Below are 25,366 nucleotides of genomic sequence, written 5' to 3' on the forward strand. Positions count from 1 at the left end.
CCTAACAGTAGTTACTTTTTATGTTTCCCAACAAATGACTAAAAATTGGCCGAGAAAATTATATTCCTTTCTATTATAGTATAATTTTATTGGCATCCCAAGAGAAATTAAGTCAGTTACTCTTATAAAACAGTTAGTAAGAAAATGTATTTCCTCAGATAGAGTAAAATGTGTGTGTGATTTTCTATCACATTTTGCTCATCATACTTTACCATTACGTCTATCATATGGGATGACTTCTGAAGTGCTAAAGCTCTCCATTTATTTTAGCAATATACTTAATTCTATTAGAAAATTGATATTAATTACTAAAATGAATGCCACTAATAATTACCTAATAGTCTCATATTTAATATTCAATATAGGAATCATTACTATGTTATAATTCATTCTTTTTCTACTATGCTTAATATTTTGTGTCAATTTTTATTGCCATGTTTATCATTATCAGGGCCTTTACTATATCAATAGTGTGATTCTGAGCCTTTGTACAGCATACATTGTGTAAAGATTTAAATAAATGATTTTGAATAACATAATTGAATCCCATCATTATTCATAGAATTAAAGTTTGGTTGTTTTTTATATTTACAGATATGTATCATGTTGACATCTTGTGTGTTCAAACACTGAATTGCATAATGGCATGCAATCTTCAGTGGCATTAGCACTCTATCAAGCTTAGATGCAAGACTAATAATGAAATGCAGCTCATTCTGTTAACAGCTGTAATACCATTTAGATTGCAAAAACCAGATACATCTCTTAGCAGCTTAGGGAATGATTGTCTTTTCATTTCAAAGTGAACCTGTTTTTGCTTCTTGCTTGGGTTTGTTTAATCTATTAGTTTGTATCTTACTTAACTTCATCTCCATGCAGAACCTAGGGAAGAAAGTGACATGCGATGTTCTTTCATTCCATTTATTTTTTAGACAGTATTCCCGGCTATCCTGGGATTCACTGTGTAGAACAGGATGACTTAAAACCTATAGTTAGAGTCTTGCCTCTGGTTCCCAGTAGCTAGGATTATACCATGCACTACCACACCCAGCTCAAAAACATGTTTTTAATGTAGTTTTTGCCTTTCTTCTTGTTCGGTACTCTGTGTCCAGTAAATAAAGCATAACTTGGCTCAACATGGATGCTTCATGAATATTTATGGCTAAATTTCTAATTTGTCAATGATTTTAATTATCTCAAGACATATTTCATATTATTCATTCTAAATAATTTTATGTTCTGTTCCTGACAGTACTGCATATTGGACAGGTTGTTTTCAAGATATTTTTTCTTAAGGACACAAAGTAACTTTCAATTTTTGAATAATATGCAATCATTATTATTACATATTTTATGTGGAACATTTGTCTATACATAAGGGACTACATAATTAAAATTGAGTTAAGTCATAAGAACATTTATTGTTTACTGAATTTCTGAAGTTGATGCACTAACTTGTAAATTGTGTAACTTAGAGTAACCACTGATTTCCCAATACATTGCCATTCTTCCAGGAAATGCCTTGACCTTGTGAATGAAGATATTACTTACATCTGCTAACTGACCACTGTGGTTTCTAGCATGTTGTCTGTTGTTTCATCTCTAAACAAGAACATCAACATCACCAGACAGGAAGTTGGAGGGAGGAAGATGGCCTTGGAAAAGTTTCATGTGCTATGGGGCTCACTCAGAAGCTGGAAGCACAACACCACCCCACCCCATCACTGCACCAAACTCAAGTGTGTTACTGTCAAGTGTCCTCTCAGACCCTTTGTCTGGGGATGTGCTATCCCCTTATCTGTTAAAGGAAGGGAAGAAAACCACCAACAACCAAGGAGTTGTGCCTTTGACAGCACAGTGTATTATTCCAACAGAAGTAGCTGTCATTTATCCCATTATCTACAAGTGTTTTCAATGGAAAAGTGCAGTCACAGGTTCAACTAAGGGAAGCTGTCCATGGAGCGAAAGTTCAACTGAAAACTCCAGTTGGCTGATTCAGCTTCCTTAGTTTTCTCTGGAGGCTGTAAGCACTGTTTTGATGATGTTATCTCTATGTGTTGCTGTTTGTTCCTTGACTGTATAGATTCACCAGAGGGGGCGCAGTGCTCTGCCAGGATGTCTTAAAGGACCTTACCCATTCTGTTTCTGGCAGTTGTTTCCAGCACCCACTGTGAGGTTTCCTCCTCCTCTTCTCCTGCTATCTATCATGTGTTATTTATTCCTTTACTTTGGCTTGATGTATATTCAATAAGATCATTCATTCAAAACAAAAATCATACTATTATGGATAATTTCTCAGGACTGTATAGAAAGAAAGTGAGAGGGGAGGATAAAGAACAGAGGTAGAGGCATGGGGTAAAAGCAATTTTATTCCAGGTAAAACTAATTCTGAAGGTGTTCAGAGCATGGCCCTTCTTCACTTCCCATTGACTACAATGTGACATTCTCTGGTAATTATTTTATGCATTAACCTATCAACCTGGTTGGATTTCATTGGAATATATATGTGCAATATTGTATTTCTGGGTGTTTCTGTCAATGTTTCTGAATGACATTAATGTTTAATACTTTGGAGCACCACATCCACTGAGAGTCTGAATAGAACAAAGGGTAGAGAAAAGAAAACCTCACCCCTCTTTCTTTCTGACCACATAAGTTGTAACACTGATTGTTTGAAGGATCAATATTTATATATCTAGCAAGTTGTATCATGGTTCTTGATTCTCTTACTTGAGCTCAATTCCTTCACAATTGTCTTTCATGTGTTTGTAGCTTATGCAACTACCACATGGGATGTTGTATCTTATATAACAAGTTATATGTATTTTTCCTCCATCTCTTCTCTATCTCTCCATCTTCTCTTTGTTTCACTTTTACTACCTGTGAAGAACCAGCTTCAGGATTCCTAGTAAGAGATTAGAAAATTCAGCATTTGCATTTTTTCTCCAGGAACTCCTGTCAGAGACAGCTGACACTGCATTATATGCAGAAGCTGAAATGTAAGACAAGGGAGATTTTACTGAAGGTACACTCCTTTCCCCCCTCCATGTTATCCTCATGATAAGAAATAGAACCATAGAAGATCATAGAGACGAAGTATACACTGTGACCCTAGAAAAAAAGTATGCTGTACTTACCTGAGATCCATTATTTGTAACGACAAAAACCTGAGGAAGAAGCTGGACATTGTGGTGTATGCTTTTGATATCAGAGTTTGGGAGACTAAATAAAGCAGGAGTGTTTTAGTGTCTAGGTTTGAGGCAATCCTAGAACACATACAGAGTTTAAGGTGAGTTTGGGATATTAAGCAAAACTTGGTCTCAATAAACGTAAACCCCAAAACAAACAAAAAAATGAAATCTAAGAAATGTGTGTGGAGATGGATATTAAAGTTATAGAGACACAATTGCAAGGAAACACAATTTGATGGGAAAGACTTCATTGCTATGTGTTCAGTAAACAGGTCATTTATATTTGAGCAACTATTACACGAGGTTTTAGAAAGGAATCTTACAGATTCTCTGGTTGATCAACTGAAACAGACCAAAAAATCATCCAAAAATTGTGAACTGAAACTTCTCTACACTTACTGGTTCAAACGCTTGAGTAAGTTACATACTAAAGTTGGTTTTTATTTACTACTCTGTTAAATGAGTCCGAATATCACTGAGCCCTTTGGTCACTGTAGAATATCAGACCTCAAAGTTGGAGATGAAATTATCAAAGTGGAAACCAAATGCAAGACTGTAACTGAATGTTAGAGTGTCAGAGGCCAAATCTTTGACATTAATTACCAATGACAAGGCAGACATGAACATGTAATGGATATGGAAATCAATGTAGCAATCAGAATATACTCACTTATAGAAGTGTATTTCCCTAGTTAATTGAGTTTGACTTCAAAGTGAATTGAATAAAAATCTTTTCTGAATTAACTATCTATACAATGAAAAGTTTGAACTCAAACTATAAAAATGGTGTACCATGGCCCTCAATCAGTTCAGGGATAAGCCAGTTTTCAGATACACACTACTTGAATGAAATTACTGGGTCCCTTAAAAAGGAGCTTGGTATATTTCAAAAAATGCATGCCATTAACCTTTTCCTATCATCCCCAAGGATACATAGACTTCCATTAGATTAACTGAGCATTCTTGAAAATAAAACAATTGAATTTTTAGGAACAACTAGTCTTTATTTTGAGATTATCATAAATTCTAGTAAATCTCTAACTTCACTTTCATATATCAAAAGTGACCCAAGATAAGGACTTACAGTCTTCAAGGTGTCGGTAGAATCATCAGTAATATTCATCTCAAAGTGAGCCCCATGTAGTCTGTGGTTAATTCCTTAATTCTGAAATGCATAATTGGAACAGACATATCCACTAGGTATTGAAATTTCCACATTGCCTAATTGACCTATGGTTCTATTATGGTTAAAAAAGGGGGGGGGGGCAGGCAGAACCTTATATAAGTTACTACAGCTGAGAAAAAGAGTAAACAGAAATGAATTCCTGTAGTAATAGCAAGCATCAGTGCCATCATCAAGGACTTGAAACATATAAGATTGATGATTACTACCACATCCCCATTCAGCTAGTGTGTGTCCTGAGCAGAAGTCAGAGGACTCTTGGAGAATGCAAGAGGTTATTACAAATTTAAACAGGTGGTGACTTCACTGTAATGTCACAACCAGATGTGATTTTATTGCTTGAGCAAATTAACAATCCCCTGGGACTTGGTATATATTGAAAATGGCATTTTCCACATTTTTGTCCCTAAGTCCAAGCAAAAGTTTGTTCTTAGGTATCAAACTCACATTATATAAGATATATATGTATGTATGTATGTATATATATATATATATATACATATATATCCTATAGACTTATCACCTGATTCCAATGTTTTGTCATATTTGACACAAATTTTGTCATATTTTTGTCAAATTTTGCATTTTTCTTAGTATAAGAAATATAGTTTAGTAGTGTTTTGATTAGGCAGAGTAAGTAACACTTAGGAAATATTCCACAGTTATTATTGAGGTCTCTAAAAGTAAACTGGTATCGAGGGGGTGCAATAGAGGGTAGGGGATGGGGGATGAGAACATAAGGGTACAGGACAGTTGAGCTATAACAGGGATGGAGTGGGAGAGCAATGAAAAAGACACCACGATAGAGGAAGACATCGTGGGGATAGGGAGAAGTTCCAAGGAACCCACAAGGATGACCCTAGTCATAGTGGAGAGAGTGCCTGAACTGGCTTACTACAGTAATCAAATTGGTGAATACCCTGTCATTATAGAGCCTTCATCTGGTAACTGATAGAAACAGATGCACAGATCCACAGCCAAGGACCAAGCCTAGCTCTAGGAGTCCAGCCAAAGAGAGAGAAGAGGGATTCTATGAACAAGGGGCATCAAGATCATGATGGGGAAATCTACAGAGACAACCAAACCAAACTAGTGGGAACTCATGAACTTTAGAACAACAGCTGTGGAGCCTCCATGGGACTGGACTAGGCCCTCTGCAAAAAAGTGACAGTTGTATAGCTTGATCTGCTTAATGGGCCCCCTGGCATTACCTTCAGTATCCATTTCTGTGGTGAGCCACAAGAATATGTTATAAGGAGTCCAGCTGTGTATTAAAGCAATTCTTTGACCGGCCAAGGGTCTGTCAAAAGGCAAGCCATTTATTATGCATATTTGGTGTTATCCAGCTTTTAATATTTCAGCTGTCTTCTGCTATGAAATTCTTGTGTGTCCAAATATTCCCACAGCATTTGGCAAACAGTTCAGCTCCTCAGACCTGCTGAACTTCTAGGTAATTAACTCCCCTGCTGAGCCTAGAAGACAAGTTAGCTGGAGATGCATAGCTTTGTTTCTTGTGCAAATGAAGCTCAGACCATCTCCTAGCCTTGAGGCCTAGTGGCTCTCCAGAGCAACTGACTGAGAACAAAAGAGGTTTTTACATATCAAGGTGGAAGGTAGAGTAGAACAGCATTCCTGAGGAGGCAGAGAACTAGTGGCCAGGAGAAGAAGAAACATGTGTTTTACTGTAGAGGCAGACAGAGCAGCATGACCAGGGAGAAGAGAAGAACAAGAGAGATTTTGTAGATGGTAAGGCAGGACTATTGTAGAGTTCATCAGAGCCAGGAGTAGAGAGTGAGTACAGATGGAGGGCAAAGAAAAGAGGACGAAGATGAGGCTGGAAGCATAAGAGCTTAGTTGTTAGGACTATGGGAGGCAGTAAATGAGGGGACAAATAGGAACTAAATGTCAGGATGGAACTGAAGCTATGCAGACAGTATTTCCTCTCAGAGAAATATAGTAGATGGACAAAGAGCTTGGTGAGGAGGGGAGTGGAGGGGAGTGGAGTGGAGTGGAGGGGAGAGGAGAGGAGAGGAGAGGAGAGGAGAGGAGAGGAGAGGAGAGGAGAGGGAGAGGAGAGGAGAGGAGAGGAGAGGAGAGGAGAGGAGAGGAGAGGAGAGGAGAGGAGAGGGAGAGGGAGAGGAGAGGAGAGGAGAGGAGAGGGAGAGGAGAGGAGAGGAGAGGAGAGGAGAGGAGAGGAGAGGAGAGGAGAGGAGAGGAGAGGAGAGGAGAGGGAGAGGGAGAGGAGAGGAGAGGAGAGGAGAGGAGAGGAGAGGAGAGGAGAGGGAGAGGGAGAGGAGAGGAGAGGAGAGGAGAGGAGAGGAGAGGGAGAGGAGAGGAGAGGAGGGGGAGGGGGAGGAGAGGAGAGGAGGGGAAGGGGAGGGGGAGGGGGAGGGGGAGGAGGAGAGGAGAGGAGAGGAGAGGAGAGGGAGAGGAGAGGAGAGGGAGAGGAGGGGGAGGGGGAGGGGGAGAGGAGAGGAGAGGAGAGGAGAGGAGGGGAGAGGGAGAGGGAGAGGGAGAGGAGAGGAGAGGAGAGGAGGAGAGGAGATTTATTCCTGCCCTGATACCTGACAGAGCTGTAGCTATAAAGAGAATTTTGTCTTAGAGGAATAAAGTTAACAGACATAAGAGCATAGTGTATGTAGGGTTTTTTTTTCCCCCTCACCTATCCTATGCCTGACTCATCTTCCCCTGGACTCTGGGCAATCCATACAGTCTGGGTGCATGAGCTGGCTTTTTGGAGCTCATTCCCTATGGGGGGGATACCTCGCACAAGCTTGATGCAGGGGGAGGGGCTTAAATATGCCTCAAATGAATATACCAGGTTTTGCTGACTTCCCCATGGGAGCCTTTACCTTGTCTGAGGAGGGAGTAGGGGGTGGGCTGGGGGTTAAGGCTGGGGAGGGCCATGAGGAGGAAAGAGAGGGGGATCTGTGGTTGGTATGTAAAATTCTCTTAATAAAAAAATGAAAAAAAAAAACTAAATTGTTGTGCCCAGATCGTGACCCCCAGAGAGACCACCGAAGATGAGCATGCCGGAATGCAAAAGCAAGGTTTAATTCTGGATATCTAAAAGCAATACAGGCCTAGGCAGGGACTTTCTCCAATACATCCAACACAGTGGAGGCTAGAGGAAGTGCCCGCCTGTCTGCAAGCTCAGTTTTTAAAGGGAAAATCACAAGGTTACATTATTTAGGGGTGCTAGTACAGGTACAATTCTGATTGGTTCGCTTCTAGGGGCTTTCTAGAAATCATGGCTTAATCTTACTTCTAAGGGAGTGGTTGCCCACCACCATTTCTCATTGGCTGCCCTCAGGTGGGGGCATTTTTATGGTCAGTTACCCTGGAAACCAGGGAGAGGACATTCCATAGTCTGGTCGGCATTACCTTGTGACTATCTTGTGACTCTGTACTTTTACACTTCCTAGTTTCTGTAAACTGAACTGACTGGTTTCAGTAACTAATGGCCTATTCCCAAAAGGAGAAGTCTTAGGCCTTAATTTTAGGGTGAAAGCATTTTGGTCTTATTTCTAAGATGGCTCATTTTGGTCTCACAGTGTTGTGCCCAGATCGTGACCCCCAGAGAGACCACCAAAGACTAGCATGCCGGAATGCAAAAGCAAGGTTTAATTCTGGATATCCAAAAGCAATACAAGCCCAGGCAGGGACTTCGTCCAATACATCCAATGCAGTGGAGCCTGGAGGAAGTGCCCACCTGTCTGCAAGCTCAGCTTTTAAAGGGAAAAAATCACAAGGTTACATCATTTAGGGGTGCTAGTACTGGTACAATTGTGATTGGCTCGCTTCTAGGGACTTCTAGAAATTACTTATAAGGGAGTGGTTGCCCACCACCATTTCTCATTGGCTGCCCTCAGGTGGGGGTATTTTTGTGGTCAATTGCCCTGGAAACCAGGGAGAGGACATTCCACAGTCAGGCAGGCATTACCTTGTGACTATCTTGTGACTCTGTACTTTTACACTTCCTGGTTTCTGGAATCTGAACTGACTGGTTTCAGGAGCTAATGGCCTATTCCTAAAAGGAGAAATCTTAGGCCTTAGTTTTTAGGTGAAAGCATTTCTAAGATGGCTCATTTTGGTCTCACAACAGTATAAGGAATCAGTCTAGAAAAAACCAGGAACCTTTTACATCATTGAAATTCCTGAAGGTCCAGTGATGTGTCATACATGAAAGTATTAGAACTAAATAAAAAGACAAATAGTTGTATCTAGTTGGTTTGGGGACCCAAAAGATTCATAAATCAGTTTTACCATAATCTATTGATAAAATAGGTTAAATTTAATTGAAAAAGAGATGCAATGGGGAAGATTTTGGAATATCTGCACAGAACTCATTGTTTTCTACTATATCTGCTAACTTACATGCTGTTTCCTCATCAACTACAGTCTTTCAGTGAATAGTTGTTTATAGCTTCAAGAAATAGAGTTAATATTGTGTCAAAAGATTAAAGTGTGTTATTACTTTAATTAGTTCTTTACTTCTTCATTTCACATTTCTACTCACATGCCACACCATGAGAAACCACATTTCTACATCTGGAACTTTTAGATTTTATCTCTCTATATATGTTTTAGACCTTATTTATATGTTTATTCCACTGAATCATTATTAGCCCATGTTTGAAAATACCTAAATGGGAAGGATACTATTTACTTTTAAAATACTTCTTCTTTGTGATTAAAAAAGGCATTATTTCCACCTTCTCTTTTTCTAACTCTTCACCTATATTCCCACCCCATTCTCTCTCTCTCTCTCTCTCTCTCTCTCTCTCTCTCTCTACCAAATTTATGGTCTCTATTTGTTCAAATTATATCTAGTACCAGGCGGTTATCCCTGTAATTACATACATTCAAGTAACATTAGATTGACTGTTCAGGTTGTATTTATGCATAAAAACGTGTGTGTGTGTGTGTGTGTGTGTGTGTGTGTGTGTGTGTGTGTAGCATTTAAGTCAGCGGTGCTGCTTTGCTCGTACTGATTATCTGTACTTAGTGTGAGATCTTCTATGTTTGTTGTTTTGATCCATGCTCAAACATAGAAGTTCAACACATTACCATATATTTTCCCCAGTTTCTTGAATAAGCTTCTGACTCATGTTTTGTGTTTTGTACCAAACTATTGTAAGGATTATGTCCTTAATTATGTCACCAGCCTGTGATGGCTTCTCAGCCTAAAAAGTGGGTGTGCCCTCTCTGTGCCCTCTCTTTCTGCACTTTCTCCTTCTGTATTCTCTCCCCTCTGCACAGTTTCTCTCTCTCTCTCTCTCTCTCTCTCTCTCTCTCTCTCTCTCTCTCTCTCTCTCTCTCTCTCTCTCCCTCCCTCCCTGGCTTTCTCTCCCAATAAAGCTCTAGAAAGGTAACCATGGCTCATGATTCTTTCATCACTGATACATCCAGTGCTCTCTTTCGTCGGCATGGCCGTGGGCAGCGCCCGGCCACAAGCGCCGCCACTTAACCAACAACTAGGCCACCCAAACTCTTAAATAACCAGAATTTTTCATATTGCTCTTTAATTTTTTTGGATGGGTGGGTTAATTTTAAATGGTTTTTGGTAACTTTTTTTTCTTTAAAAAGTTTCATGTTCATTTTTGTTGAAAAAAAATCATATGATGTATTCTGATGATGCTTGATTCCGCAAACTCCTCCCAGTTGCATCCCACTGAACTATCACCCTACTCTCTTTCTTTAAGGTCAAAACACAGTCTAAAAATGGAATCATGTGAGGAGAATTCTGAGTGCTTGAGAGAAAACTTCAAGAAAATAAGGCAAATATCTTGTGACTTCTGTTTCTTCAAAACATGGAATTGTTCTTGGAATGTCTTTTCGTGTTCCTCTCAGGTGAAGTGGACAAGAGCAAGTACTTCACATTATTCATTACAACTGTCTGTTATTTGTTTATATGCCTCCATGGAAGAACACTATGGAGTCTCTGTGGGCCCCCTAGATTTTGTTCAGGACAAATTCTTCAGATTTTGCTAAAAATGTTAGGACTTACAGCACATTTTTTAAAAACCATTGATAGTAAATATTCTTAAACAATACTCAATGAAATAAGTACTAACATAAAAGTTATTTAATATTTGTGCATATTTAAGAATAATAACTCCACATTGTTGGTCCAGGCCCTCCATAGCTTTTATTCTCTTCATTGCAGATACTCAGGCACTCAATATGCAATACCAGTTACTAATGTTAAATCAAGATCAGATAAACAATTCAAATAGACCTATAACTTTTAGGGAAACAGAAAAAGTCATTAAAAGTCTCCCAACCAAAAAAAAAAAAGCTCAGAGCCAGAAGGTTTTAGTGCAGAATTCTATCAGATTTTCAAAAAAGAGCTAATGGCAATGCTCCTCAAATTATTCCACAACATAGAAACAGAAAGAACCTTGCCCAATTTGTTTTAGGAGGCATCATTCATCCTGATACCCAAATTGCACTAATATTCAATAAAGAGAATTACAGACCAATTTTGTTCATAAATGAACATTCCAAAATACTCAATAAAATAGAAATTCAACCCAAGAATACATCAAAAAGATCATCCACTGGGATCAAGTAGGAATCTCATCCCAGAGATACAAGGACGGTTCAACATACATGATGAAACTTTCTTGAGAATATTTCCCAAGAAACAGAACCACTATATATGTCATAAGTTGATTTTTTTGTTGTTGTTAATAAGGTAGGAAGAGAAAGTAAAACACACAAAAAAGAAGGAATTAAACAAATGTCACTTTAAAGCAGTGTAGAGTATGATTATAATACCTTTTAAATATAGAAACCACATTTTATAGTTTTTGTTGTATTATATAGTCATTCAGCACAAATTAGTATAAGAAAGATATAATTGCTTGGGATCTTAACAGCATGATAGATCACAGACTATAGCAATTTATAAGAATACATGTCTTATGTATCTGCTATAACTTATTTCATTTTGTAACAAATGTAGTCATATTTTAACATAAAATACTCCTTTTCTTATCAGCTATCACCTGTTTTATTAGTAGGAAATATAGTATCTGTGATTATCCCTGATCTATTATCAAAATAAACAAAAGTAATTAATTGAGTTATTGAATCTAAAATTAAGTTCCTTTCTGCTTTTTCATTACAAAAAGAAAATCACTTGCTGTCTGATGAATTTACTTTGCCATATTCCATTTTCCATCACATAGTGGTGCTTCCAATACAGAGTAGTCTCATGTGTTTGTGAGCACTACAGACAGTGTATTGCTAGCCCCTTTAGAGTAGAACTATTAGAAGAAAATCCTACTGATATGAGAAGTCCAACCATGTCTTTGGGAGTGATAGACATTTTGCCCACTCTTATGTGTCTTGACTTAGGAAGTAGGGTGTCCAAAGTTAAAGGTCACACAAAACACCCCCTCAAGTGTCCTTCAAATTCTTTTCTAACAAATTTGAGGAATGAAATTCTCGGACCAATAAAGGTGAGTTTTTAGAAAGAAGTATTTTTAATTATAGTCCTTAAAAGAAAGAAGGGTGACAGAGCTCTTTTATAGTAGAAGGGGTATGCAGAAACAGCACAGCAATGCTGGTCACTGCCTTGGAGGCACTGTTTTTTTGGATGTAGTCATGGAGAAGGGGTAAGCAGATTAGCTGAGCTTCCATTTCATGAATCTTGGTGCCTTTTAGTTTCAATTACATCCCCATATATGGTTTCCTGGAAAGCAGATACTCATTACAGGAGACAATGGAAAAACCAAACTCACTTTCTGGCATCCATGGCCTTGGGCCAGGGCAAGACTAAAGTCATTTTGGCTTAAACATTCCTGGCCTCTCTGGCCTCTAGCAAGGACAAAGGTGCCTACAGGGCCAGCGACATTTCTAGTTTTCAGCCAAGGGTGGAAAACATCTCACTTTGGGGGTTCTTTGAACTACATAGCCAATTTCTCTCTGTAGCTCTCATCACTGGTTTGTTAAGGTCACTTCTCTCTTTTCTTGCATGTTATTTCTTTTTTTTAAATTGCAGATGCTTCCAACGACTTGACAGGGCTAGGGAACAGCTCAACATTTACCCGTAATATACAAATCTTATCTAAAATTACTTAAAAACTGTTTTAAAACTAAATCATCATTCAATATTTGACTTTTGTCTAATAAAATATTTCACTAGATTTCTATTCTTTGCTCTCACTGAATCTTATGGAATGTCCTTTTGGTTCATGTTTATTTAACTTTAAACAGAAGAGTGTTTGGTGATTCTGTAAGCATTTTCCATATGATTCTGACTTTTTATGAAAAAAAAAATACAATCTAGCCCTTGCCAAAAGAATTCTGGTTAGGCAGGGCGGTGGTGGTACACGCCTTTAATCCCAGCACTTGGGAGGCAGGGGCAGGCTGATCTCTGTGAGTTCAAGGCCAGCCTGGGCTACAAAGTGAGTTCCAGGACAGGCACAAAGCTACACAGAGAAACCCTGTCTTGAAACCTGCGCCCCCCCCCCCAAAAAAAATTTCTGAACAGATACAATCTTTTGTGGGGATATTTAATTTATTTCACATTATACTTTCACTGGTCTGCATTCTCTCTGCCAAGTAAATCAAAACCTTTTGATATTATTATCTATCTCACAAAAATTAATAGTAAAAACACTAACAAAGGTGAAAAAGAGGCAAAAATTAGCAATAACAACAACATTCTACATTAACAAGTTAATATATTTTCATTACTTATATGACAATATTAATAGCATGTATATAGATGGTTTAAAAACTGATTACATTCAAACTGTAAGAGTATCCTTGAAAATGTGCTTGATTAAACAGCAAGCTCTCTCATCTTTATGTGCAAGGGTTGGTGGGCCTAAAGTAAGACACAAGGGACGTACATCTTGCCTATTCCCACGGCATTCTTAAATTTGCTAGAGCTGATCTTGAGTTGTTAATGTTTCCTCTTAAAATCATTAGCTGAATATTGAAGTAGACAGGATATGCATGCGACATTTACATGAGAAGAATAGTACTCAGAAAAATTTTCAAAGCATCTCTGGATAGACGCTTCATCTATTTACAGGGTGACTGCATTGCATTACAGTATTTGTCCTGCCTAAATGTACTAAACAGATCCCTTGTAGCATCTTCAAGTTTACCTGTATTGAATCGTTTGTATTTAGCATGGAAGACAGATGTCCATTTATAATTTGTCTCCCTAAAAGGGAATTCCTTTATTTTAATTAGCAATCGTGGAGTAGAGGCTTCTTTTTTTTTTTTAATTTCTGTACAAGAATGCATACAAGGTAGCAGCAACCAGCTGAGTAACTTTAGGATGGTAGTAAACAACACACACACACACACACACATGCATGCACGCACGCACGCACACACGCACGCACCCACACAAAATCTAAAAAATTGCATAGATGTATCAACTAAGTTTGAAGCTGAAATACTTTAATGCTTCACTTATTAAATAAGGGAGAAATAATTGAAATAATTCCATTAAAGTACTATTGAGGACAGTAGGCATATTTGGAGAAGAAAAATGAAATATGTATCTCATGGACTCCTTTTAAGTTGGGGATTGCTTACAAATAGATTAATTGAGAAAATTAAAAAAAAAAAATCAAACTGTCCCTGGTAGTTTATTGATTCATCTACAACTACAATTTGCTTGTTCAGACAATACTCTACTTCCCCTGGTTGGGCAACACACTCACTCTTGCTGCCAAAAAGACAGAACATCTGAAATCTGTTTTTAAGCAGTGTCAGTTTTTCAAAGTAATAGGCAAAACAAGAAGAAAAGAAACATCTGCTATCTGCAGCTTTTTTTCTCTCTTTCCTCCAAACATCAATCTCCCAAGTCCTTGGCAAGCAGCTTCTCGCACTCCAAGTCACAGAAATGTCAAAGGAGAGTGGAAATGAGAGTGGATACCTCTGGAAATGTCACTTCGAAAGTAAATAAAATAAATTGAAAAAGGGCCATCGAAAAACAAGGTACCTCAGAAGGCAGGAGTTACATGGCACTCGTAGGTAATTGAAGTGGCCCCACACAGAGGATATTATTGTTTTCTCTCTAAATTAAGTTTTTAGTTATGGACTTCACAGTAAAAAAAAAATACAACAGTTTTATATGCAAACAAAATTCAAAGTCTTTTAGCATGAAATTAATTTTAATACTGATTTCTATTGGGTCAAATCAGATTTTCAAATGAAAATTTTGGTTCTATCTGAATAATGTGGAGGTCTGTCTAGTCATTAAATTGCCTGTGTGCAATATAATAATGGCCAAGGCTGGTGTTCATGAATGATGCACAATTCTTACATTCAAAGTTCCTGAGTGTCATATTGAGTTCCACCCCTTGGACAAATACCTAAAATGTAAGTTTTTGGCAAAAAGGATAGACAACTGGATTTCTTTTTAATTTTTAACAATATTTTTGAGATTAAAATATATTTTCTTCCTCCACATGTTCATAACAAGTTAAGCACTTTGAAATATTGTGAGACTCACAGTGATGATGCAATAATATTTTATTCCTCTAATCATGAATGAAAATATTCTCAGGAACTAATTAGCACCCATTTAATGATAAATTTATATATAATTTCTTCTACCGTCTGACCACATTTTTTAATGACAACAGATTTCAAGTCCTAAATGGGTAATGATATTGTATATATATGCTACTCATAAAGTAATCAGTGAACCTATTAGATAGAATATTCATAAAAGGGGAGATATCCAAAGAAACTAACTGGAAGCTACTTATCAACATCAAAGATTTACTACTGATAAAATTATAAGCATTGTAATTAAAGCAGAAATGATAAAAAAAACACTATTGGATATGATTTCTTTAAATTTATCTTGACTTATCTAGAACTAGATATGAAAATGGAATCCAATAGGTTTCACTGATTCCTTTTTAGGTTCATTTGCAGCCAACATCCTTCTCAAAACTGTTCAGTTGCCCATTTATTTTAATGCGGACTTCCACAGATTGATGACATTTAAGAAAAATAATTATGTCAAAACACCCTGTTAAGGATATCAGGGACAAATTTACATTGTTTTATTAATACATTTCCTGTGTTGTTGGTTACCTTTTATCCTTTTATTTGTTCCACATTTTCACCTACGTCTTTGGTTTCCTTGGAGAGAGTTATTGACACAGACAACTTCCAGATAGGAGGAAAGTATAGCAGTTTCTCCTTTCTTAGCTGTGACCTTGGTTCTCCTCTATCTCATCTTTCACCTACATTGAAATTGGCATGTAATCTGGATAACACACCTGTACTTACCAGGATAATTACAGTTTTCCCATCACTCGAAGATGATTCCCTCTGTTAGTATTTCTATGAAGTGAGCTTTTTTGGGAAAGTTGGGCACTTTATATTGGCCTTCATGAATCCTCTTTTGGCTAGCACAGCAATAATATAGCATTAAATTTTTTTTAAAACTATCAATGAGACATGCATTTTCATTGTCAAAGGTCACTCTGATGTGCTGCTGAGATGGGTGAGCAGGTAAAGTCACTGACTTCTAAACTGCATGACTTTGAGCAGATGCCTCCACTTGGTAGATGTGGAGTACTGACTTCTGCAAGTTGTCCTCCTACCATGAAATGAAATAGCACACACACACACACATACAACTCTGTCTCTCTCTTTCCTGTCTCTGTCTCTGTATCTCTCTCTCTAAATGAATAAATTGTTAAAAAAAACTTTCATAATTAACTATCAACTGGGCAAATTTGTTTAAGAAATCTGATCATTTATCACAAAAAGGAGCTCAAATTTTTCTTTGTATTATATTGCTGGAGGTGACACAGTAACTAATTGCTGCTTTTGAAATACAGCATCCAGGAGAGACAAATATTGACATAAGTTTCTATTGGATGACTTATAATTTTTAAACCCTGATAAAATTTTAAAATAAGTGTTTTCATCTATATTTTCATTTTATAGTATCACTTCTTTCCCTTTGTACCTTTCTCCCCTCTCTCTCACTCCTTTCTCCTGCATGTTCTTCTCCTCTTCCTCCTTGTCATACTCCTCTTCCTCATCTTTCCTCTCTCTTTCCCTTTTTCCCTCTCTTTCACCAATGCTAGTCCTTACATGATTCTCTCACTTCAGTTTCCAGAGCATCTGGGACTTGAGATGTGTTTCACTAAATCTGGGTCTTTTATCTGTGCACACAATTTATTTATTTACAGGATGTACTAGTACCAAAACAGAACACCACGATGCCAGCTTATGTGGTTGCTTTGATTCAATGATCGCAAGAATGTCTATTTGTTGTATATGTTAACAAATTCAAGAATTCATACTAAGAAATAACATTGATTTGTTTGAAATATTTACTTGTAAATTACTTCAACACTGGATTTATGTATATATAAGTTTCCTAACTAAATTTTAACATTTTATATGAGATTCATAACAAGGAATGTTTGAGGGTGTTTACTTTTCAGCATGATTATTTTAGTCCCAGTATATCTGACTGAAAGAAATACTGCTATCCAGAAGGATCTAAGAGTAGCTCCCTGCCTCCTTGCTGCTGTGACTAGGAAGTCTTGATGTAATGATAAGAGGAAGAAGAGAAATTGAAGTCTAAGTTCTTCTGTAGTGTTATTACTCTGACTGGTGACTAGAATATTTTCTATTAATTTTCTTCTTTTATCAGACAACACTGATACTATTTTATCCATTCATGCTATAGGCTTTTTTGATGTCTTAATGTGAATCCATGTTTTAAATCATTGTTAAAATTATAATAGTAATTGAAACTATTGCTTTTATCATCTCATCTAACATGATAATTTTAATTTTCCTCTAATACCATTTCATTTCAAAATAGTGCCACACTCTAACCACACCAGATTGATAATTACTCTATGAATATGCCATGGTGCTCTTTATGCCTCTTCATTTTCACAAATTCCTTGGTCTCTATTTATGCAAAACCAAATGCTTATGTGTAGAGACCTAGTCTTGATCTCTCTAATCAAAAGTGCTTACCTCATCAGTGCTACCAGAGTATCTATAGCAAGTTAAACTTTGAGCTTGTTTTTCTTTTTCTTTTTTTTTTTGAGATTTTCCCTTACCTTTTCTCCCTCTAAAATTTTCTATATATCACCTCAGACTCTCCTTCAAATTCATAATCTCTTTTTTTTCACTAGTTGTTCTTGCATGGATTCACACAGACACACACACACACACACACACACACACACACACACACACACACACACACACACCACATATTCCAAATGGTGTACTCCTCCCTGAACTATTTCTCTCCCTCTCTCTCTCCCTCTCCTTCCCCCTCCTCCCTCCCCCTCCCCCTTCCCCTCCCCCCCCTCTCTCCTCTCTACATTCTGTGGTTGCCTTTATATATTTCATTTCATAGAGTTGAGGCCTCCTGGGCTTTCCCTGTCCAATTTGAAAAGTTTATGCTGTTGTTCTTATTTAGCTCATGTTTAGACAGTCGTGTTGGTGAGATTATATGGGCACAGCTTTTGACATTCTTTAGGAGACACAATCTAACAACAAATTCCTTGATCTTCTGACTCTTATAATCTTCCTTTTTTCTCTTCTACAATGCTCTATGAGCCTTAAGTACTTGAGTGTTTTATGATGTATCCATTGGGATTGGGTTTCCACAACCATGCATTATTACTTGTGGCTTTCTGTAGTGGTCTCCATTTGGTGGAAAGAGAAGTTTCCTTGAAAAGAGATGAAGACTACTATTATCTCTGGATATTGTTATTTTGTTTTTCATGGTTTTCATTGTACAACAATAATTTCAATGTTTCAACAATTTCTATTATGAAGTAAGCATAATGGTTGAAAGATGGCTCAGTGAGAAAAGTGCCTGTGGTCTGTAAGTACAAAGACCTGAATTTGTTCTCCAACACCCACATAAAAGCCAGTCACAACATTATTCCTTGGCATCCCTAGCTCTGGGCCTGGTAAGTGGAGATGTAAGATCCGTCAAAATGTTTGGCCAGCTAGCATTGATGAATATGTCAGCTCCGACATCAGTGAGATACTTAAATGAGGTAGAGAGGAATCAGGGGAAAAATTGACATTGCTCTGCACATACACCAGCACAGATATTCATGAACAACCTTTGCACACAAGTAGACATGCACATGAATCCACATATATACTGCATACATCACACACACATGAACATTGCACACGCGCGCGCGCACACACACACACACACACAGAGAAAATAGCAAATAAGATAAAAAAAATGGTTTAAAAATTGCATAAAAGAAATGCTATAGCTACATTATTACCTCATTTCAAAAAAACCAAAACCTAACCAAAATGTTTATGATGCTGGATCTTAAATCTAGGTTGTATTGAAGTAACACTGTGATGATCTGCTTTTAAACAAAAGTGTACCAGAGATGCATGGCATCTGGAACTATTTCCAGAGCATTTTTATTACTTTATTAATATTTAGTATTTTAACAGAAAAGATTTGTTCCATGCATTACCAATATTACATACCTATCACTGAGGATATTTCCATGGTGAAATTAATGTGTTTAACTGTTATTGTTGACAAATTTTCTTCTCACCTAAGCAATTTGAGGGTTTCAAGCTCTTCAAGTAAACAATTAAATGTGATTTTTCCCTCTTGCAAACTGTTCCCAGTGAGAAATTCATGAAGTGTTGCCCAGTTGAATCTTATAGCTTATACGTTCAGGATAAAATCCACATATCCATTGAACTAATTCTCAATGGTACTGGATATTTGAAAATGAAAAATAAAAGTCTAAAAACTTATTAACTAAGGTTATATTACTTGGTATATATAACTCAGGATCAGAAAATTAAGGAATGCTATTAAAATCCAACATGCTGCTCTTGTGAACAGGAAATATGATAATGCTTTGGAAGTGTCTTAAAGATTTTAAAAACATAATACTATTTCACATAATCTGTTTGTGGTCTGTATAATTTAAAATAAGCACTTTCTGCTCATCTATAGAAAATACTTGACAGTCTGTGGCTTTAGTGCCTATATTTGACAAGAATAATAATGACATGTAGAAAGCATACGTCTTAAGAAAATAATAAAAGAACAGAAAGAAAACTTAAAAAAATTTAGAGTAAAACTGTCAAGATAAGGGCAGAAAGTAATAAAATGCCAATCAAATACATGGCTTCTAGCATCTAAGCAAGTGTTGTTTCTTTAAATGTCTAATAAAAAAGACAAGCTTCTGGTGAGACAGATCAAGGAAAAAAGTGAATAGACACAAACAAACAACTTGATGAATGAAAAACAAAAGATGGAGTTATAGATCCTCCTGTTTGTAAAAAGTAACTAAGGGCTGCAGCAAGGAAGAGAGATACAGCTAGGTGCCTCAGAGAGTGAGGGGTTCATGAAGTGCCAGAAAAAATTCTGCCCCAAGTCTTAAGATGCTCAGGACCCTGGTTGTATATGTATATAAATATAACATCTCTTTATATATATCTATATATCTTCAACTATTTCTGTTGAGGTAGACACATAGGGAAACTTTCATATTCTATAAAACTGAAGTTTATAAAGAAAATTTGAGACTTAAGTCCACATTAGATAAATACTCTGATGTCATTTCTAGCCATTCTCATTTTGTGTGTATATGTGTGTGTCTATAACTATAAATAAAAATGAATTATATAAAATACACACATATGTATATATATACACACAAAACAAAACTACTTTTAATACTATGAAATGCTATTTAACATTGTGGTGATATACTTAACTAGTAACCAAGAAAACAAACATAAAGAATTATGATTATAAAAAAATGAGAAAAATTGTCATTATCATATATATTTATTATCTACTCTATGTAGCTATGTACTCTATAACAGTACCAGAAATTTCAAAGTTTTTTAACAAATAATTACTACATTTAGAAATAAAAACATCAATAACTTTTCTTTATGTCAATTAACAAAAACTGTCTACAATATTTAAAAAACACATTGGTAAGAGTAAGTAATTGCAGCATCATTAACAAATAACCACTCAAATCTGCTGGTTCTGACAATAATGGTTCCACAGGAGCAATTCAATTAGCTTTTCCACTGTCCATCTTTTAGGTGAAGGTTAACATATCCTGCTTCTTTTTCATCAGCCATCATCTGATGAAAATTTCATAAAATTCCATTTATTTTTCCCTGTGTGTGCATGGGTGTTGTGTGTATGTGTGTGTGTAAAAACGCGAGATGTTGATTCTTTTTTCTATGCTATGTACAGAGCACATCACTTTTGTGCTTTAAAAGAAACAAACAAAAGATTAGAATTTCAAGTCATACCAAAATAAATTCATTGATTGCATGGAGCAGAATCTCCAAATGATTTGGATTCTTTTTATTTTCTTTAAAGAATAGATGTTACTCATTTGGGCAGCAGTGGTGTACATCTTTAATCCCAGCACTCAGGAGACAGAGCCAGGTGGATCTCTGTGAGTTCAAGGCCAGGCTGGTCTAGAGTGTGAGATCCAGGACAGGCACAAAAACTACATGGAGAAACCCTGTCTCTGTCTCGAAAAACCAAAGTAATAATAATAAAATAATAATAATAATAATAATAATAATAATAATAATAATAATAATAATAAAAAAAAGAAATATATATTCAATTATAGTCACACATAAACACATAATATTGTAGAAAGTACTTTGGGAATAGAGTACAGATTTGTATACTAGGAATAACTATCTATAACAAAGTCATGTTCCAATAATAAATATAGATCTCTCTTTTAACTCCATAGGTAAGGTAAGCATATCTATCTATCTATCTATCTATCTATCTATCTAATCTATAATCTATCTGCCCCAATGTATAAAACACACATATCAATGTCACATATTAAGATATACGCTAAATACATGGCATTTCTCCATGGCCTTGTTAACTCACTGTGTCTAAGAGATCTATTCTCCCCTAGTGATGTTTCCAAGCTACTAATGTGTTTCCCCAAAGCAATTCTTCAACTTGGGCTACAAACCACAAAGGAACATCTACATATTATCTGATTATATTGATGCTTATTAATAATACAGCCAAATTCCACTTTCTAATTTGATTTCTGAAATATTCTATCAGAATATTTATAATAAAATAGGATACAATATATTATTTAGATTCCCTGATATTTGTTCAAACCAATGTCAAAATTTATCCAAATATCAAAATTTACTTTATCAGAAGGAATTTTTTTACATACATTATTAGATATACATACCATTAAATTGGCTTTTCCAGGTTCAACAGCTTTCTCCCACCCACACTGAAGAAATTAAAGTCTCTGCTCAGTTGAAATAAAACATAAGTGGGGTCAATGAGCAACAGATATTCTGGTCCTGGACACAATGCTCCTGGAACTGAAGATGTATGTATGAAACTAGATTGTCTCTTTCTTAGATGATTGTATTCATTAAAAAATATGAAGAATATAAATATAAAACCGTATAATTGTTCACCTGATATGTACACACCATGTCATCCTAATTAGATTTTTTTCTAAAGTGGAAGTCTCTATCTGAAGATTCATATTGTGTTGTTAGAATAGTAACAATCAGATTAAAAAGCACCATTTCTGGTGGGATACAACTTATTTACACCCGAATAGGTCTCACATGGTATTTTGGTATTTTGTAAAACTAAAAAAAAAAAAAAAAAAAAAAAAAAAAATCCCATAAGAGGAAAGAATAGTAACATCAAATGTCTTTTATTTGAGAAAATATTATATCTGTAAAACTTTGCATATTTTTCTTTTCAGAAATTTCTTTTTTACTTATATACCCATATTATTCCTTACAGGCAAATGTGAAGTCATAAAGAAGAATTATCTTTGTAAATGATAGAATCCGTCATCTATGCCACTACACACCTACTTGAACATTGAAAAGGGAAGGAATTTATATTCAAGAAACTAGGATATGTAAATTTGAAAAGAATGTTTAAATTATACTTTAATTTTCCTGAATAATAAAAAAACATAACTATGATCTTAATTAAAAATATATTTGATACTAAAATTATACCCTACGAAGGCACATAGCAATCTAAAATTATTTTACTGTATCAGTTAAGGATACAGTTCAGGACAAACTATATTTATTCTTAACTGATGTGATTACTATTCCACCCACTAAAGACAAAGAAACATGAGAAATAACGAGGAAAAGACTCAGAAACTGTAAATTTCGGTATAAATTATTTGGCAGACATCTTTTGTTAGATATTTTGTGTTTGTAGAGCAGAATCTTGCTCATACATCTATCTTCTTACTTTTCCTTTAGAATAAGTGGAGCAGATGGGGACAGTAAGACAATATCAAGACAATTCTTCTTCCTGAATGTGAATTGACTAAATATTTAGGATCTTGGCAGCAGCAACAGCAGTAGTCGTATGCTATACAGAGAGTGATAGCCTGATAAGTTTGCTGTCTGTCGAAGACAGCTGTTTCTTATATTGATGTATTTCTTTATTTTATTTTGTATACATAAATTTCAAAGTACAAGCCTATATGTGAGTGTACATATGTACACATGCATGTGTACACTTGAAATTATATATCTGCTTATTTCCCAGTTTTTTCAACTAAAGTGTCATATCTACTGTGCATACATAATATTCCTTAGTGTCAATATTCCATTTTATTTAACAGTAAGTGACTAGGTTGCCTAGCCCCAAAAGTCACATCTGTCACTCAACCCACATAGCTAAGGGTCAGGAACATAGCAGAAGCAGGGGTCGAAAGATTATGATACCCTGATAACTGGGCCATCTCATGAACACTGTATTTTTTTTTTTCACAGAAAGGAATGTTGCCCCCTAAATTTCTTAATAATAATGATGTGTTAGTTGGGTTTCTTTTGCTGTGAACAGACACCATGACCACAGGAACTCTTACAAAGAAAAGCATTTAATTAAGGTGGCTTACAGTTCATTATCATCAGAGAAAAAATTTTAAAGTATTTGTGCCTCATGTCCAGACAAGCCTAAGAACATCATACACACACACACACACACTAAATATATTACTTAAATTACTTCATAACATTTGCTATGCCCGTATTTATCTGAACAAATAATATTTATATTTGTTGCATATTTGTTAAGTGCATTGAAAATATGAACTTAATGGTGATAACTAGTAATTCTACTTAAGATTCTTGTCAATATTATTGCATACCTTTCATTGCGATTGAATAATCTGGCAGCAGCCTGCAGTTGGCCTGCAGCCTGCAGCCAGATAAAGGGATAAGGTACAAATGTTCACCTACATCTTTTTTGTAATACTGAACAATGCTCATCCCTAGAGACCCAAACAGTCTGTGGCTTGGGAGTCAGGAGTCTGTTGAGAACATGCTTTATATAGATAAGGAGTGTCAACTCATCTTTACACCCCTCTATCATCCTACAACTGAGACCCAAACATAAGGGACATCAGACTGATTTAGCATCTCAGGAGTCTTGAATCCTATCCTAGGCCCACCATCATAATCTTTTTTGAAATCCTAATAATCAGAGTTTTAAACACTCTTTTTTTTTTAATCAGACATGCATTCCTTTTGAAAAGTCAAACTACACTGTTTTGTGGTTTTAAAATATTGGTAATTCTCTGAAATGAATGAATACTTCAATGAATACAAAAATTAATAAACCATTGCCTTTTTCCTCAAGGAATTAGGTATACATATAGCTTAGATAAATAGTACATAATAATTAAGAGGAATGAGCTCTATCAGTTAGCCACCAAAGAGAGAAAAAAACAGATGTAGTACATCCAAAATAAGGTCTATTTAATTAACATACCAGGAAGATATTTATGATAAACTCTCACAGAGTAATGTGCTCACACTGCCTTTTCTAATCCTCTCAGTTTAGAAACATCTGCATATAAATGGTAAGCCAGGAGATGTGTTTTACTCTTGTCTCTCACTTTCAAGTATTCATTCACGGTTCATATAACTACTCTAGAGTTCAAGTTCTCTTATGTGAAAATGAGAATGTAAACCATTTCACAGATATCAAGTCTGGCATCAGTGTTACTTTTAAAACTCTCATGACTCATTAAAACCCTTCATTGTCACCGCATACCAAATCTCTATTAAGTGCTTAAGTGCCACCAAAGTACTTAACAACAAGTACTCATGCACCATTCACTGGAAGCACTCCTAGTGTGAAGTGTATGCACTTACATAATAAAAGCCAAATGTACTATGTTTTCAATAATTACAATACACACACTTAACACAGATCCCTGTTGTCAGATTTAGTTAAGCACTACCAATTTTTGAATAAGCACTTAACATCTATACTCATATTTTGGATGCAAAGCTGGCAGAACATCTAAATCAGCTTTTCTTGTGGGAGAACTTAAAAGGAAGCACAATCAAATGTAGTAACCGTGGGATTGCATGGGAAATAATTATTCATTTAAATATTGGAACTAATACTATATGGAAAATAGTTGAGTGGTTGTATAATATTGTTTCAACTACTCTGTGGAATGATTCAACTAATAAAGGATCTTAGGAAAAACACAGTGACACAAAATCTTCACTGGGAGACAAGACAAAAAATAAACTGTACAAATTGTGTTACAAGAAATATGCAAGAAGAGTTATCAAATTTTGTCAAAAACTTAAAATATCAGTACAAAATCAGAAATATCCATCAGAAAACATTTTGCTAATCCACATATGCAGGCTGTCTAGCTCCGGGATTTGCTAATTTTACTTTTTGTGATTTTTTTTTATTAATTTTTTTTATTCATTTTACATACCAACCACAGATCCCCAGCTCTTTCCTCCTCCTGCTCCCCCAGCCTTACCCCTGAACCCATCCCCTCATTCCCTCCTCCTACAAAGTATGGCCTCCCATTGAAGGGCCAGCAGAGTCTGGTACATTCAGTAGAGGCAGGTCCAAGCCCCTCCCCCTGCATCAAGGCTGTTCAAGGTGTCCCATCATAGGTAG

This window comes from Peromyscus maniculatus, chromosome 9 (assembly GCF_049852395.1).
Source record: "Peromyscus maniculatus bairdii isolate BWxNUB_F1_BW_parent chromosome 9, HU_Pman_BW_mat_3.1, whole genome shotgun sequence".
NCBI lineage: Eukaryota > Metazoa > Chordata > Mammalia > Rodentia > Cricetidae > Peromyscus > Peromyscus maniculatus.